At 32.5% G+C, this 6,950-nt stretch overlaps 1 long non-coding RNA gene across 6 annotated transcripts; it reads left to right on the forward strand.

The window, feature by feature from the left end:
• The first annotated feature begins 1,421 nt into the window (after positions 1 to 1,421).
• On the forward strand, positions 1,422 to 6,227 carry LOC110894518. 6 transcript variants are annotated; one of them, XR_004874666.1, is made up of 10 exons: positions 1,462 to 1,569; positions 1,659 to 1,726; positions 1,812 to 2,024; positions 2,097 to 2,342; positions 2,474 to 2,849; positions 3,328 to 3,397; positions 3,691 to 3,767; positions 4,403 to 4,599; positions 4,733 to 4,848; positions 5,975 to 6,227. It is a non-coding gene; the product is annotated as an uncharacterized LOC110894518 (long non-coding RNA). The 6 variants fall into 6 exon arrangements; XR_004874664.1 differs by having other exon boundaries at positions 4,538 to 4,599; XR_004874667.1 differs by having other exon boundaries at positions 3,328 to 3,386; positions 4,538 to 4,599.
• Positions 6,228 to 6,950: the final 723 nt, after the last annotated feature.

Genomic DNA, 6,950 nt, shown 5'->3' on the forward strand with positions numbered 1-6,950 from the left:
TCATTCATCTGTGTTTTTATTGTTACTTTCATTCCTTTTCAATCAAGTATTTGTAGATTTTCAATCAAATCTTTGTTGATTCCGATGGTGCCGTCGTCGAAGAAGATAAGTGCATCGGTGAGGAACTGCTTTGGAACGGACGGGAATGTGTGATTAAGGCGTATCACTTTCTTGTGGATCTAGGTCAAAAGGATGAAAAATCTCAGGTATATTTTGGTAATTTTACAAATATTAAAAATCTCAATAGTTAATATTTTTTTTCCACTCTGATTCATAATGTACAATTACATCGTTTTATTTTTTCTTAATCCTCTTTTTCCGTAATGTAACGTGGATATAGTTCCGTGGTGGTTTGTTGTTTATGGCTGTAATCATGGATTTTACTATATTTTTTTTAGGGGCTGTTTGGCTAAGCTTATTGGAATGACTTATTTGCTTATTTGAAAAGCAAATAAGTCATAAGGGAATGACTTATTTACTTATTTCTCTCACATAATAAGCTAACCCAAACACCTTTTAACTTTTCAAAAAGTAAATAAGTCACTAAAATAAGCTTATCCAAACAGCCCCTTAATCCTCTTTTTTCTGTAATGTAAGTGATTACTAATATTCCAGTTTTGATTTTTTTTTTTTTTGTTTTAACAAGTGATGATAGCTTCTTGGTACAAATCAATCTAATTATATAGAAGATTACAAATTGGATCAACTGCCATGATTGGAAGTACGTTGGTATGTATGTAATAAAACCATTCTTTTTCCCGTTTCTTCATATATCAGAGTATAGGATATATTGTATTCTATTTATTGAAGTTATAATCTTTTAAAGTTATATTCTGAGTTTAACTTGAAAAACGAACAGGTAATCAATCAGACCAGTTGCTTTGGTTTATAACTTGGGTGTAAGGGGCATTTATGAATGTAACTATCAGTGTAAGGATACAATGGAATTACGACACCTTTGGTAGAAAGATGAAGGCTGTTGGAGCCTTTTTAGCTCGTAGCCTTCTACGAACTTGCATTCTTTTGCCATGAAATGGGATATTAGTGGGGTGTTCGGTTTTACGGTATATATGTTACTGGAAGTTTTATTACAAACCTGTTAAATTTTGCCTGGAAATTGGAACTTAGTGGAGTGCTTGATTTTAAGTTTTTTATACTGTTAAAAGTTTTATCTGGTTGCATTGGGTTATTAGTATGGTAGCATTAAATATTAATAATCGAAGAGGCTGCACATCACATAATGTTTGGGCATATCCTGCCATAAGTTGGAAAACAACATAGTTTGGCTTCTTTAATTTTATTCAGTGTAGTCTGTAAACTATCATTCTTCACATTGTAGTTGTTTTTCTACTAATTTCTAAACTATCAAATTGTGTGTTTTTATAGCTATCATGGCAGCTTTAATCACTTACCATGTAAGTTTTGATAACAGTGTTTTGTTAGCACATCTTATTCCTAAATCAGCTATTTGATTTGGTGTATCATAGGTCTCTGCTACACATTGAAGTTTGAGCATCTTAATATTAAAGGTTGCAACTACGGGCCTCCTTATGAGTGGCAAGTATACATGTATGTGTCAAACCCTAATTGTTTCAAAAGATGTTTTTAGGTTTTTATTATTTTATAAGGTAGTTTGTGCACATTTATAATGCAAAAAGTTCAATGAATGGATGCTATGTTATTCCATTTGTCCGCTACAAGGGCCGACAAGGTGATTTCTACTCTGGTGAGTTTTGGCTTGTACCTTTTCACTTCTATGACCAGCTTAGTTTTTCTATAGTATAGCATGAAAAAAAAATCATCTTTTTCAGACCATGTCTTTGGGATGTTTGGAGTTCATATCAATTCTTGAAAAGCTTCACTCAAAGGGGTAATATATATTACATGCCTTACATTTCAAAGCATAATTTATATGCTTATACACCCATAAGGAGCAGAAGGTTCAATCACATCAGTATACTGCTAAAGTCAGGATAGTTTAGTGGATCTGTTTGTTTGAAAGGGCTTTGATTACTGTTGTTGAGGTAATTTTTCAATGGAATACCTTATAAACATATGGTATATGATATCTCTGATAGTTGTGTTTTCTTTATTAGGGTTCAAATTGCATATGGATGCTACTTGGTATTACTTCCGGTGATCTTTTCAATTGCAACCTCCGGCCAAGCTTTTTGGTTTGTTTTGTTTCTTTACTTTGTTCGTAAGGCTAATGGTGAGCTTTTCTTCTCATGTTCATTTTTTATTCATGTTTGTTTTATCTATGTTTTGGTTTTGATCAGGTTTGGATCCCGAAGCAAGTGATTAGCAAATACAAATTGCACTTCACTCTTCTCGATATTCAGGTGCGTGTCTTTTATGTTTTAAAATTGTTATCAAGAACTGACAGTGAAATTTATGTGAAGTCTTTAATTATCACAAAATTTGCCACATGTTTGAAGGCTAAAGTGATTGTGGTTTCTATTTTTGTGACAAGTTTGAAGACTGATTTTCATTTACTAAAGGGGATGAAGGGAGCACAAGACTAGATGTGGAAGAACAAACCAACCGGTTTAGTTAATTTTTGTAGTCTATATTTTTAATAATTAATTAATATTGTATATTCCATTTATCTGAACCATTTGTTTCAGTTTCACTTTTTGTTTTGTAGCTATAGAAGACAATCAACTGTACATTTCATTTTTTTGAACCTATGAAGGTTGTGGCATTACTTGACACTACATTTCTTTATCAAGTCGGCTGTCAAATGGCTGCTAGAAGAGTGGATCTATGTTTTGGTTTTGATCAGGTTTGAATCCCGAAGCAAGTTGATTAACAAATACAAATTGCACTTCACTCTTCTCGATATTCAGGTGTATGTCTTTCAAGTTTTAAATTTGTTATCAAGAATCGGCTTTGAGAACATCACATTTTACCATTTCTTTTAACTGCTGTTCACTTTTTATCCAATTTTCAATTCTTTTTAGAAATATTTAAAATCCTTTTTAGAAATAGTATGATTAAATTTTATTACCAAACGATATGTTGTAAGCAATAAAATTGCACTTTTGGTAACTTTCGAGTTTCGAACGGTTCAACCCATATTGAAAACGTTAGAAATAAACGTAACCCAGATAAGCAAAAGGATTGGATTTGCCATCTGTACGTGGACGAGTCACATATTGTCTCTGTTAAGAAAAATTATGGTTTGTATCTTAAGGTCTTGGTTACAACATGAATTACATTTGTGGGAGAGATTGGGTTGATCTATTTACTCATTTTTGTCCAATATTAAAGTCTAATTTATCTATACCTATGTCTAATTATATCTAAATGTTTGCATTTTTGTAGGTACGAGTGTATGTTCATTGGTCAAGTCAACCAAAATTCGCTAAACTCAACTGTGACATGTATGAAACGGGTATAATGAATCCTTATATTACATCCAACCTCCTAAATCATGTATGACACTACTTATTTTTTATTAGAAAAAGGTAAAAATCTAGACAAAAAATTTGGGTGAGTCTGACTCAGTCTATTTCGAATTGTACAGAAAAAACACATCTTAGATTTTACACTTGTGATACACAGACACGTGTATGCTATTTTTCCATTTTACAAGTATTTTTGCATTAAATTCTCAAGTGCTTTGATTTGAGAAGTTAAATCCTTCATTTACTCTTAATTGATGTTTTTTGGTTATTTTATTTCAAGTGCTCTACGCAGTTGTCTACTTTCCGAAAGCCTTCAAGTAACTACCTTTAAACAACTCCCAGAGTATCATAATTGTGGTATGTGTTCTTTTGCCATGCCCCTTTGTTCCAAAGATAAGAGTAATGTAGTTTGAATTTTGAGCAGTCAACCCATTTATATACCAATTTCAAGCTGTCAAAGATGATTTTGTGATTAACCTAACAAGCTCTTATGTGCAGTACTTTTGTTTAACTAGGTTTCTTTTTAACTATCAAAAGCTCTAGAAAACGTATATTATATTTAAAAGTTGACATTTACTATTGTTTGACTTTGACCATTTTAAGTCTTCGTCCACATAGCTCTCTGCTTCTAATAGTTAATGAACATATTTTAATTCTTATGGAATTTGACACATTTGAATGTATTGAAGCTATGCGGGTCGTATAAAAGATGGGTTCGGGTCAGTTTCATGCTGAACCCGCGAACCCGTTTAGGTTAACGGATCGGGTTCGGGTCAACTCGATCAGGCTGGCGGGTTGACCCGTTTAACACATTTATATTATATTGTATTTTTTACAACTTATTTTTTGTCATAAAATAAATGGGGTGTGTATTTTGTGCCATAATTACAACTTAGAAAGAGAAATTAGCATAATATTTTATAATTTAATATAATTTTGTTATTTACATTTGTGTTTTTAAGTAAATCTTAATTTTAGTATATTAATTTCAGGAAAAAAAATAGGCTTGAACGGGTCCTGTATGACACTAAAAGGAAGAGTGTCATTTGTGCTTGATTCCACATTATTATTTCACTTCCTCTGGCATCTGACCCTCGCGATTTACATCTTTGCTTTCCGCTTACCAGGTGAAGATATCAAGAAATGCTTATATGTTGTTGCTACTTTACAAACTAAGGACAATGACGAGGTTAGTTATTGTATTGTAATATATCCTCTTTTCTGGTCCTATAAGTAATTTAGTTCTTTAGAACTAATCTTTTATGTTGTACATTTGTGCATTAACTGTTGTACGTTTGTTGTTGATTTTGTACGCATGATAGGTTTACTTGAGTGATATGCAATAAGGTTGCTTGGGCGATGTTGTTGTTCTCTTCCAAGCAGACACGCGTACTGCGTACAACTTTAACACGTGTCCAGTTTCGTTCAAAGTTGAAAGGTAATATTCTGTGATCAAATGGTTACCATCTCATTTTTAACATATGCATCTCACATAGATGAATACGCATTTAGTCTACGATATTGGGTGTCAATCCTAGATTTAATGTCAGTGTTATTTTAGGTTGATCACTGTCATCATCTAGACCTATGTTACTTTGTGGAATAAAAACTGAAAATAATGCAGAGCCTTGGTTAATACCGATCGTTATTTGGTTCAGAAACATCAATTCTCCCACTTTAGATGCTAAAGACAGGTCAGATGGTTAATGTCAATGTAGTAGCTGGAGGTAGGGGTGTTTATGGTACGGTTTGGACGATTTTTATGTTAAACCGTGAGCTAAACCGTTAGTAACGGTTTTTGATCTTCGAAAACTGAAATCAAACTTTTACAAATTGAAACCAAACTGAACCGTTACTAACGGTTTGGCTTCACGATTTGGGAGTTATAATAATCTAAAGTGGTAACTAGCACCTTATAAGATCATATTAGTTTGTTCGAAACAGATATTAGTATACACTGTTAAAACCAACTTAGAACATCATTTTGACCAAGATCATCATGTAAAACCAATTACTTAAGACTAAGGGTGTGAATTTCGGACACGACCCGAAAACATGACACGAACCTAACACGAAATTCGCGGGTATAGGTTTAGTCTAGATGGGTTCGGGTCAGTTTCATGCTGAACCCGCGAACCCGTTTAGGTTAACGGGTCGGGTTCGTGTCAACCCGATCAGGTTGGCGGGTTGACCCGTTTAACATAGTTATATTATAATTTATTTTTTATAAGTTATTTTATGTCATAAATAAATGGGGTGCGTATTTTGTGCCATAATTACAACTTAAAAAGAGAAATTAGCATAAGATTTTATAATTTAATATAATTTTGTTATTTACATTTCTGTTTTTAAGTCAACCTTAATTTTAATATAATTCTGCAACACTGCCATTGTTTTTGTTGTTCAAAAAGACTGGTTTGGTTGGTTACATTGGTGGTTTCTTTACCAAGAATCTATACTAAGCATAGGTTTCAACTTGGAACAGACCATGAGAAAGCACACAACTAACTAAATTATAGAATACAAGTTATTTACCATGAAAAATTACGTTGTTACAAGTTAAGAACAAGGAGCAAAGGAAGATGAATGATGCATAATATGGGGATTGGAGTCGAGTTGGATGATGACAGAGAGTTTAAAGATGAATAATGTTGGTGCTTCTTGGAAGATGGCTGCTAATAAGAGTTTTGAAGACTAAAGATTTATATGATCCCTGAACTTATTATTTTATTTTATTTAGACATAAAAAGATTTATGTATCATTCCGTGATTAAGTTTATGAAATGTTTATAACTCCTATTGGGATTTCATTGTTAACTTTTGTTCTATGTCTATGTGGCCATTCTCTCTACTAATCTTGGTTAAACCTTCATTTTCTGATTTTACACTAATTTAAAGACTAAGAGAAGGATGTGATCAAGTATGGAAAACATTTTGATACACCAATGAGTATTGTAGGATTTTAGATACTGATTAGTGTCATCTATTTTTTTAATTTTTTTTTGAAATGATTGTCATTCCTTTTGCAGACCATAATCAGTTTATTTAGTTAGATATAGATACATATGTGATTTTACATTTATTCCAATTAGTGGTTGTCTTAAGATCCATTAAAGTTTTAAGTGGTTTTGTGAGTTTTTACTGGTGTACCGGAAATAGTATAATAGTGATCTAAAGTTTACAACAAGAAAACGTTTAACAAATCGAATTAAAAATTTATGGCGGAGAAAAGGGAAAGATGATACTTTAGAGGTTAAAAATGTTATTTTTATACTTTTATTTGTTCTAAATTAAATTTTCCTACCCGTATATGGCTATCCGAGTTTGGCCAGCACTCCTAGGTTGGGATTACAAGTGTGGCATGCTCACTGTGGCCCTCCGTGTTTGGTGGCTTTGGCTCCGGGTTTATTGTAGAATAAAGTTGATTTCTTACATTGTTTGGTTTTTGTATTTGCTTCTTATATGACTAATATACCCTTCATTCAAGGTTGCATAACATACATGGAAGAAAGTAGAATAAAGTTGATTTCTTACATTGTT

This window comes from Helianthus annuus, chromosome 12 (assembly GCF_002127325.2).
Source record: "Helianthus annuus cultivar XRQ/B chromosome 12, HanXRQr2.0-SUNRISE, whole genome shotgun sequence".
NCBI classification, from domain to species: Eukaryota; Viridiplantae; Streptophyta; class Magnoliopsida; order Asterales; family Asteraceae; genus Helianthus; species Helianthus annuus.